Source organism: Stomoxys calcitrans, chromosome 5 (genome assembly GCF_963082655.1).
Source record: "Stomoxys calcitrans chromosome 5, idStoCalc2.1, whole genome shotgun sequence".
Taxonomy (NCBI): Eukaryota; Metazoa; Arthropoda; class Insecta; order Diptera; family Muscidae; genus Stomoxys; species Stomoxys calcitrans.
The window spans coordinates 90,193,023-90,204,553 of record NC_081556.1 but is presented as its reverse complement, the minus strand read 5'-3'; positions in this window follow the sequence as shown (position 1 = coordinate 90,204,553).

The following is an 11,531-nucleotide window of genomic DNA, read 5'->3' as shown; positions in this document are numbered from 1 at the left end:
AGCACACTGCTACGACAACAAAAACAACGACAAAAACTAGCAAAAAATCTAACGTTTGAGAGCGGGTTGAGATAACTATTTGATAGTTGGAGTTTGGTTTAATGAGATGATGCGGGGACGGGGGCCCCTTGGCAGGACCATAAAGTTGGTTACCTCGGCCTTACGCAAATTTGTAGTCTGTTTTCCATAAATCAGACTCAAAAATCCCCACCAAAATGGTCCGCTTGGAGCCCGATCTCCCGATTTGACTTCTTCAACCTCAAGAAGGCGCAATACTGATCCCAAAAGAATGAGGTTTTGGACAATTACCTTTTGCTTTGACTTCCACATCCTCGTAAAGTATGAACCCAATTGGTCTATAACATAACATAGCTTAAGATGGAAATTTCCCCACAAAGACACTACTAAACAAAAGCATGTTTGCACCTGTTCCTCATGCATGGCATAGTAAAAACATTTGCGAACTAAAGCAAGATATAGACCCCCCCCCCTTCTTGATAAGAGACTTCATTTTTATAGCCATGTTCGAAAACCGTACCGCAGTGCGACACCTCTTTGGCATTCCTTAGTGGAATGTTCAAGGGCTACATTTGCAAACTAAAGCAAGATATTAAACCCCCCTACCTCCTTGATAAGAGACTTCCCTTTTATAGTCATGTTGGAATACCGTACCGCAGTGCCACACCTCTTTGTGGAGAAGTTTTTACATGCATGCCATAGTAACTTACAAATCTCCCCAGCATAAGGAGGGAATAACCACAGCTGAAAACATTTTCTAATGGTTTCGCCCGGATTCGAACCCAGGCGTTTGCCGTCATAGGCGGTCATGCAAGGTTAGGTTAGGTTAAAGCACAAGCGCCTGGCATCCCCATTTGCCAACTGCTTCACTCGAAGACCTTCGGCCCATTGTGTTCGTCTTAGATAGAAATGCAATGGGAGAGATGAGAGAGTCGAAAGCCATCAGAAAAATGTTAATAGAAATTTAAAAGTTTTCATAGGGATCGAAAGAAGTCTTACCGACTAGAGGGCCGCTTCGTCAGTTGTCCGCTTCCCGCCATCGCGGGGCACTGTCACAGCAGGTGCTCTACCGTCTCCAACTACCTCCCATTTCCCGCAGACCCTGTAGAAATCCTCATCTCCCGAGCCCATGGCTATGTTGCGTCTTGACATTGCAGTGACCAGTTAGGATTCCCACCAACAATCCAAGGTCATGGGAAACATCCGTTACAGGGCTTTGGCAACTCTACAATCTACAACGCCAGCCCACGCCGAGTTAGGACGTTCATCATAGTAGGAGTCCACCTTCTTAAACAGTCAACACACCATCGACGTCGCACTCCTAGAGTCCATGTTCGACCCAAACCTGGCCATCTCCTCTGCCGCTTCGTTACTCGCCGCCTCTTGATCCCAGCACAATCTGACAGCAGCAAACCTTCAGAGACGCTTCCCCGACAAGCCTCAACCTTACACTACCCGCATTCAACGCCTTCAGCGCAGCCTGATTATCAACATAAATCGTGACAGTCTGAGAGGGCCGACGCTCCTGACTCAGTATCACATCCAACGCCCTGAGGATCGGGAAAACATTTGCCTGAAAGATATTGCACCCATCCAGAAGTATATTCAACAAAAACCCCTATCCCGGTGCCCCCATCCAGTTTGGACCCATCCGTGTAGACAGAGGGACCCAAGAATGGCGGAACGCCGGCATACCAAGACTCCCTCTCCCGAAAGACAACCTCCAAGTCGCCATTGAAGAAAGAACAGCCCGGCACATAGTCCATCGCGTCGCCAATGTCACATAGTCGTCCCACGCTAGCAGCCTTCCGCAGTACAAACGAATGACCGAAATCCAAAGAGCGCCATATCCCTAGCTCCCGCAGACTTCAACTTCCCGCACTCCAGTTACAAGTGCAAAAGTTTTAGATCAAGTATCGCATTCAGCGCTGCTCTCGAAGCACTCCTCCACGACCCCGATATAAGCACCGCCGCAATACCTTGCACCTTCTCCAACATATCGCGAAGACTCACCTTCTCGAGAGCCCGGTGCCACAGCTGGCACGCATAGATGAGGATCGGCCGAACCATAGCAGTGTAAATCCAGTGGACCAAACTCGGCCTAAGTCCCCAACTCCTGCTCACCGAGTGCGAGCGACTTGAGTAGAGCGCATTCAGCCCTCAATTGACTCTCTCCTCTATGTTTCTCCTCCAGTTCAATTTCTGGTTAGTAATAACGACCAGATTTTTAGACTCCCAAGGGAGCGGCAGCTCCACTCCATCAAGGGCCGATCCCCTGAACTCGCCATATCTCCTCCTTCTTGTAAACAAAATCAGAAAGAAAGCGACCGCCACTCAAATTGACGACGCGCAGTGGGAGAAAATCTAAAAAAAACTTGTAAAAAATATGCCATTTTAGAACGGATAGAGATAACTATTTGAAATCGTTGTAAATTTTGTCGCTAATCTTGCATATAAATGAAAATCGAGGAATTATCTGTGTCCGTTTTCAGATGGCAATTTTCTTACTAGTTTTTCGATTGTCTCCCACTGTGCGACGTCATCAGTATAGGTATACACTTTTACTCTTTCCTCCTCGAAGAACCTGAGAATCGCATTGATAACCAAGAGCCACAAGAGGAGGGATAATGCCCCACCTCCAGCGACGTCCTACTGGTCATAATCTTCCTCACCGAACCCTCAGCCACTGATGCATAACATCAATCCAGTTCATCAGAAGAGGGGGGGACACCCATAACAACCATAGAATGACAAACGGATCCTTACTCCACATTATTAACAGCCCCTTCTATATCCAAGAAGGAGCCAAAGTTAAGTCGCCTTTCTCTATATACGCCTCCATGTAACCCACCAAGACATGGAGGGCACTATCAACTGACCGACCCTTGGTGTAGGCATGCTGGTAGCCGCTTAGTAATGATGGTTCAAGAAGATCCCTGAGGTACGCATTCAACAGTCTCTCAAGTGTCTTCAAGACGAAATATGACAGATCGGCCTAAAGTCCTTAGGCTGTGAGTGATCTGGTATCCCCGCCATGGGAATGCAAATTACCCTAACCTCCCGCTACGCAGTCGGCACAAAGCCAAGCAAAACGCAAGCCCTAAAAATCCCCTCCCAAAGCCTCATGGCAGACGGCTTTGCCTTTTGCAGCATGGCAGGTGATATCCCAACCGTTCCGGTTGATTTGTAGGGCTCAAATGAATTAATCGGCCGGACTATCCTCACCTCCTTTATCATCCTTCAACAACCGTCGGCGCCTCAGCTCTGCTTTGTATCCGAGGGCCATCCATAACGTCGGAAGTCACCGGCCACGTCCGAGCACCCCGGAAAGTGCATCTCGAGGAGTTCGAGAGTTTGGGAAAAAGATTACGTCCAAGTCTCGTCATCTTTCAGGACACTGCCGAGGGTCTTCGGGTCCTTAGATAACACTCTCCGACTCGTTCACCTCTTCCATCGACTCACATGCGCCGACCTCACCTCACCCTTGTGCCGGTTCAAGGGCTCTTTATAGAGAACTCAATCAGTCCTAGCCTAGTACGACTGGCCTTTTTGTTACAGCACTCTTGTAGTTCGCCTCAGTTTCGTCAGGTATTCATTCCACGAAAGAGGCTACGACCTCTTACCTAGGTAAATGAAAGGGCATTTCTCTTCAAAGCTGCTCTCATATGGGGACATGCTAACCTCTACGGTACGGCGAACTCCTTTGTAAAAGTCACTGAGTACTATTACCGGATTTATAAACGGGCACTGTGCGATAGGCCGTATGAGCGCTACATGGGAATACCGCCTAATGTGCAGCTGTTGTGATGAAGGGGAGGAGAAGATGATTGAGCATCTTCTTTTTCTCATTTTCCGATCTACAGAGACAAAGGAGGCTGCTTTTCTCCGATTTCGGCGATTTTGCAGATGTGTCTTTGGGAAGTTTCCTCAGGTACGTGGATAAGACGAAATGGTTTCAACGGGATACACGATGAGATCCCACACAAACGGTCATGTATCACCGAATATACACTTAAAAGAGAGCGGACCGATGCTCCATATATGCACATACGTGAGTGTTATGGATAGGAGCAATTTCACATTTTTATACCCTCCACCATAGGATGGCGGTCTATTAATTTCGTCATTCTGTTTGTAACTCCTCGAAATATTTGTCTAAGACACCATAAAGTATATATATTTTTTATCGACATGACATTTCAAGTCGATCCAGCCATGTCCGTCCGTCCGTCAGTCTGTCCGTCCGTCCGTCTGTCCGTCCGTCTGTCCATCCGTCTGTCCGTCCGTCTGTCCGTCCGTCCGTCTGCCCGTCCGTCTGTCCGTCCGTCTGTCCGTCCGTCTGTCCGTCCGTCTGTCCGTCTGTCCGTCTGTCCGTCCGTCCGTCTGTCCGTCCGTCCGTCTGTCCGTCCGTCCGTCTGTCCGTCCGTCTGTCCGTCCGTCTGTCCGTCCGTCTGTCCGTCCGTCTGTCCGTCCGTCTGTCTGTCTGTCCGTCCATCCGTCTGTCTGTCCGTCAGTCTGTCCGTCAGTCCGTCAGTCTGTCCGTCTGTCCGTCCGTCTGTCCGTCCGTCTGTCCGTCCGTCTGTCCGTCCGTCTGTCCGTCCGTCTGTCCGTCCGTCTGTCCGTCCGTCTGTCCGTCCGTCTGTCCGTCCGTCTGTCCATCCGTCTGTCCGTCCGTCTATCCATCTGTCCGTCCGTCTGTCTGTCTGTCCGTCCGTCTGCCCGTTCGTCTGTCCGGAATACTTCTTATGGTGTAGGTCGGATGGGATTGTAAATGGGTGTTTCGTGGTTTGGTGCCACTTCTAACAACTGTCCTATGTATGGTCTAAATCAGTTTATAACCTGATATAGCCGCCATATAAACCGATCTCTTGAATAGATTTCTTGAGCTTCTAGAAGGCTCAATTTTTATGTAATTTGGTTGAAATTTTGCCCAGGTCGTTTTGGTTTGATTTTCAACCACTGCGCCAAGTATGGTCTATATCGGAGCCATTGGAGGGCGCAATTTTTCGATTTGACTGAAATTTTAGAGGTGCTATTTGCAATGACTTTATTTAAAGAACTTGAACTTGGGGGTATAAAAGCGGATAGATCCAGTGGAAAAAAGAGATGCTATTATGTTTGTAACACCCATGATGTGACGAGAACCTCTGGCAGAGCACCAACCATTTGAAATGATTTCTTTACAGAATTTTTTGGACATGGGCGCGTATGACAACTATAAGCTATTTAAGCCCACCTATGACATACTTCATACGCCAACTTTGTCATTTAGGTTCCATACAAAAATACTAGGCGAAAAACTATCTGCAATTCATATTGCCCAGTTATGGGTTCTAAGAACTTGGCATTTATTTCTCCCCTGAAACATCACCATGGACATTAGTGTGGATCAATTTGTGGGGACCTAGAAACTAATGGCTAAACTCAAAATTAAGCTTCCGGTTTTTTAGGACAAAGTCCGTCAATAACTACAATAATTTATCTTCTACGCCCAGATGAAACGGCAGAACGATCCTTGGCTATGTCCGTCCGCAGGAGGTTCCATTTGTTATTCGATCATCACGAAGTTTTCCAAACATCATTCTTCTAGCCTAAAGAATAACGAGTCGATCTTTGGTAAAACATTAACATTAACATTAACCACCTTTCAAAATCTATACCGATTCATGTGTACAAGGAATCTTGGACAGGTAATTTCTTTTCAGCAATATTCCATAAGTGGTCCCTCAGCTAAACAGAAAGCTAAAACAGACGGATTGAAATAAATTTCGCCACACATTCTGCACTCGGATCACCTTTAGACCTGAAAATGAAGTGGAAACTTCGGAGGATATAGACATAATGGTCAAGTGAATCACGAAGACTTCCATGGTGGACCCTAGAGCTAGTTCTTCTAAGAGGAGTTGCAGAAAGCTCTTCAAGAGGGAGAACGCCACATGGCAACCATACGATTGGGAAATCCATTAGGCTGAGACAAGAAAATATAATGGCGAGCTGAAAAAGGCTCAGAACAAATTTTTGCAGCACCGTGGTGTAACTGAGGCCTCTAGGCACTGGAAGATTCTATTCTCGAAACATATTACGGTGGCATACATTCAGAAGTCCGAGATTGTAAGGACAATGTCTACTGAGGAAACACTAGAACTACTCGTTGATACACATTTCCTGGGATATAACTGAGGCCTCTAGGCATTGGAAGATTCTATTCTCGAAACCTATTACGGTGGGATTGCTTCAGAAATCCGAGAATGTATGGACAATGTCTAGTGAGGAAACACTAGAACTACTCGTTGATACACATTTGCCGGGAAACTTTCCAACGGACAACGTGGCGCCAGACGAGGTTGTCACTGATATGCATTATATATTTAAGCGACAAAAAGATTCGACTTCTTTAAATCGCCAAGTCCTGATGATGTATCACCGGTTGAATTACAAGGTATGTCTGATAGATTGGCTTATTGCCAGAGGGGACAGAGTGGGCCTGGGCGTCAACATTGAGAACACAGGCACTGAGTTCTGTGGTTCTAACGCGAGGACATCGAGTTGGAACTTTACCGATAGTAAAATTGCCATAAGGGCAAAAACAACCAGGACGGTAAGGTAACGAACAGTCTTGGAGTGTAAGAAGGGGATTAACGCCTTATCTGAGGATGGCACAATCCGCATCGTTTTTGTGCCGTGCCATAACGGAGTAAGCGGGAATGAAAGGGCAGATGATTTAGCTGTGAAGGCCAGAGAACTGCCAACCATAAACTTGGTTAACCCGAAGCCTTTAGGGTCGACGCAGTCCGATTTAAGGGCGTGGGCGACAAACGCGCTTGTTACACTGTGGATCAGCAAAAAAGTCGATAGGATTGCGAAAATCCGGAGTGATCCGGATCGTGAGAGGACGGGGCTATTACTGAAAGGAAGTAAGAAGGAGGTCAGTATAGCTATTGGTGTCATAACGGGACACATAGGACTACGAGCTTATTAATGCAAAATCGGTGAGGCAAGTGATAGCACATGTAGGGCATGTGGGGAAGATGATGATGGATGGAGCATTTCCCGGTATTAAGGTGGGGACACGATACCAGACATGAATCATATTAGGGGAGTGGTATGGAAAACAATTAAGGATTTTGTAAATAGCACGGCATTCCTAACTTAGATTTTCTTTTTCGAGGTTACTTTTATTTAGTACTAGCCGAAATGGGCCCGCTCCGTTGCGCCTTCTTTAACTCTCTAATATCTTTTTAGGGTGAGGACACTTCGCCCTGAATGCGGATATCGAATTCGTGGTATTGTAGCCTATGACGTTGAACGCGTTCGAATCCTGGCGAGAACATCGGACAAAGCGGTGTTTATCCCCTCTTAATGTTGGCGACATTTGCGAGGTATATTGCCATGCATGGCCATTTAAAAAATGTACCCTAAAGAGGTCGCACTGCGGGACGCCGTTCGGTCTCGGCTATAAAAAAAGGCCCTTTATCATAGTGTTTAAACTTGAATCGGAAGGCACTCATTTGCCCCTTCTCGGTTCCTGGTGGTACCGTTCCTTCTTAGGGTAATGTTCTTATTAGGGGAGGCACCTCAGACAATTCGACTCAAATATGGACATCAAATTCTTGCTGCACTTCCAAATCCCTTTAGTTTGAGCCCCACATTGCCATGGCCGGAAAATATGAACCGTTTGGAGGGTGTTTTGGCTGGGGCGGCCACCGGCACTTTGCACTGAAAATAGATATCAAATTCGTTCTTTATTCCCTACGGAAATGAAGTTCAGTTTAGGGGGTGCTTTAGGGCTCCAAAATTGGATATCAAATTCGTTTTCTACTCTCTAATACCTTTCATTTGAGTCCCATATTGTCAAAATGGGTCAAATAACACATTTGACGTATCTTTAGGAGGAAACCTAGACTTGAACGCAAATTTTAATGTCATATTTGTAATCTACTCCAAAATACCTTTCATTTGAGTCCCCTATAGCCATGGTCGGCTAATACCCATTTGCCCATCTGGGGGTAGTGGAGGTGGGCGACTTTCCATTACTTGGAATTTATGTTTTATGCCATATTTGTAATCTTCTGCCTTATACTTTTCATTTCTGTCCCATATTGACATGAACTTCGAATATATCTGTTTAGAGGAGTTTTGGACCTGCTGGCTACTTAGACCCAAATTTAAATACCATATTATTTTTCTGGTCTCCTTTCATTTGATAACCTTATTGTGCTCATCGACCACTTTTTGGGGAAAGGGGGAGGGCCCGCCTCCACCGGATATCATTAAATAATATAGCTTATGTTTCCTTATAGACAAAAGCACACAATCTATGAAAATTTTAGGAAAAACGGTTCAGCCAAGTATCATATAGTCATAATGGGTCTAATGGCGTTTTTGAGGGGTGGAGTGATCAACTTTACTTCGATTAGATTTTGTATGCCAAATTCTGCATATAATCCCGAATACCTTTCATTTGAGCTCCATATTGAAATTAACGTCCAATATGTCTGTTTGGGGGAATTTTGGGGTTGGGGTGGCCCGATGGGTACTTAGACTCAAATTTTAATACCCTATTCGTATTCTACTTTCCAATACCTTTCATTTGATACCTATATTGTCCCGATCGGTTCACTTTTTATTTTGGGTTGTGTTTTTTGTATAAGGGGGAGAGTCCGCCCCCCTTTCGATACCGAAAAATTACATAGCCTACGCGTCCTTCCAGATCAACACAATATGCTATACGTTTTCAGTCTATACGGAACAAACAAACCGAGTCCCATATATCCGTGATTGGCTAATGTGCCCATTTTGGGCGAATTTATGTGGGTAGAGTGACACTTTATACTTCGACATGAATTTGTATGCCACATTCGTTATCTACTCCTGCATACTGCATTTGATACCCATATTGTCTTTATCGGTCCACTTTTGATTTTGGGTGGTGTTTTTGGGGTAACGGTGCAGGGTCTGCCCCCTTACGTTATCAATAAATTATAAAGCCTATTCCTACTTCCGGACCATATTCGTAATCTACTCCCGAATATCTTTCATTTGAGTCCCATATTGTGATCTACCTATTTTAAGGGGTTTTGGGGCTGGGGCGGTCCGCCAGGTACTTGGACCCAACTTTTATTATGAAATTCGTACTCTACTCTTGAATACCTTTCATTTGAATCCCATATTGTCCCGATCGGTTCACTTTTATTTTTGGGTAGTACTTTTGGGGCAAGGGGGAGGGTCCGCCCCCTCCCGATATCAAAAAACCTACACAATCTGTGAAAATTTCAAGGTAATCGGTTCAGCCGTTTTTAAGTCTATACGTAACAAACAAATTGAATTTAATATATAAGAAGATATAGAGCGCACACCAACCCGATTACTGGCTTGGGTGTATGTCCATAGTGGCATGGTGTGAATTAACATCCGCACCCTCTTTTCAACCTAACCTAAGGCGATGCCTTTGAAATTTTGCACAAATACTTCCTATTAGTATAGGTTGGTTGTGATTGTAAATGGGCTAAATCGGTACACGTTCTGATATAACTCCAATGTAAACCCGTCTCTCGATTTGACTTCTTGAGCCTATAGAGGGCGCAATTCTTATCCGATTTGGCAGAAATTGTGCACTCGGTGTTTTGTTATGAAATTCAACAACTGTGGCAAGTATGGCTGCCATATAAACCGTTCATCAGATTTGACTGAAGTTACCGCCTGATACAGCCATCGCAGTTGTTAATTATTTGGAGTCCATTTTATGCCTACCTATACCCAAGCTTTAGATCTGCAGCTCCACTGGAAAATAAGCGTAGACCATCAAGCATTTAGAGCATAATACCATATGCAGCAATTAAGAGTGAAAGATTTTTATAAAAATTTCTTTTAAATTTAATTTTTAAAGAAAAGTGCGCCCCTTTGTGCTGATAATGACAATGGTGCCTATTTGGAAGATTAATTTGGTTTAATTGTTATGGGGTCATCACGTTTTCGTCTATTCAAGTCAATATTAATAATTGCCATTTAAAGTGGTCGCAATTGAACTAATTTCTCTTACAGCAACCAAAAAAGAAAAAAGAAAACGATTCTAAATCAATTTGTGGCACTTTAGGTGGTGGTATTTTAGCCCTGTGTAGGTCCACTAAAACTCTTCCAACAAAGAAGGCGACCAGTCACATAAAATAAATTGTTTTGTAATGTCACACTTTACGCACTGCCTTCAGTGTCGACAAAAACAAAAATTAGCTCTTCAATGATAAGCCAGTGAAGTTTTCAGGGGGCAACGGCCTCCTAAGCGATCCCCAGAGGCATGCAATAGTTCTGCCAAAGGAACAAACAAAGAAAAACCGATGTGGCAGAAAGACATAAATTCTTTGGTTTACTCATTCGAGAATTTATGGTCGCGCTAGAGATTTCCAAGAACCGTGCCATATTAGCCGAACTTGCGTTGGATGTTAGTGAACGTACGCACAACGCATCAAATTGTTTCCAAATTAAAGATTAGCATTAATAGGCCAACAACATGAACACAAAAGGACACTTACATATGGGTGATGGGTGCAAGGGGAAGGGGGCTTCTGGGGGGGGGCTTCAGTGTGAGTTGTCCTGTCAAGACCAGCAAGGAGATGGGAGAGGGTGTTCCCTGTTGCTGTTGCTGCTGCTGCTGCTGCTAGTGGTGTTCTATTTGATTGTGGTCTGTAAAATAAAAATATACACCATTTCCTTGTACAAATCAAATTCGGTCACTGCTTGCGGTTTTCCTGTAACTGTTGGTTTGTGAAAATATTTGAAGCCTTTCATAAAAGTTTGTAAGCGTAGCAAGTAATTGTTTTGTTGATCTAAAATGTTCTTATGAAGGATGCATCTACATCATCGTAGTTGATCTGGGGTTTCTCCTCGAAAGGTTTTCTACACAATGATGCTACAGGTGGAGCATGAACTCCAAGAGGAAGCTAGGTCGAGGTTAAGCAGGGTCGGAAATAGCAATCGTAAATTTGCCCATGAACATTCCAGTAGGAATGCCGCCGGAGGGCAGAGGGTAACATTTCCCCCCATGACGCTGAACGACTGGGTTCAAATCCTGGCGAAAATATTAGAAAAACAATTTTCAGCGGTGCTCATCCCATTCTAATTAATGCTGGCGACATTTGTGAGAAGTCTAAAAACTTCTCTTCAAAGAGGTGTCGCACTGCACGCCGTTCGGACTTGGCTATAAAAAGGAGGTCCCTTATCATTGAGCTTTAATTTGAATGGGACAGCACTCATTGATATGTGAGAAGTTTGCCCCAGTTCCTTAATGGAAAATTTGCATTTAAATTCCATTTATTATACCCTCCACCATAGGATGGGGGTATACTAATTTCCTCATTCTGTTTGTAACACCTCGAGATATGCGTCTAAGACTCCATAAAGTATATATATTCTTGATCGTCGTCACATTTTAAGTCGAACTAGCCATGTTTGTCCGTCTATCTGTCCGTCTGTCTCTCGAAAGCACGCTAACTTTTGAAGGAGTAAAACTAGCCGCTTGA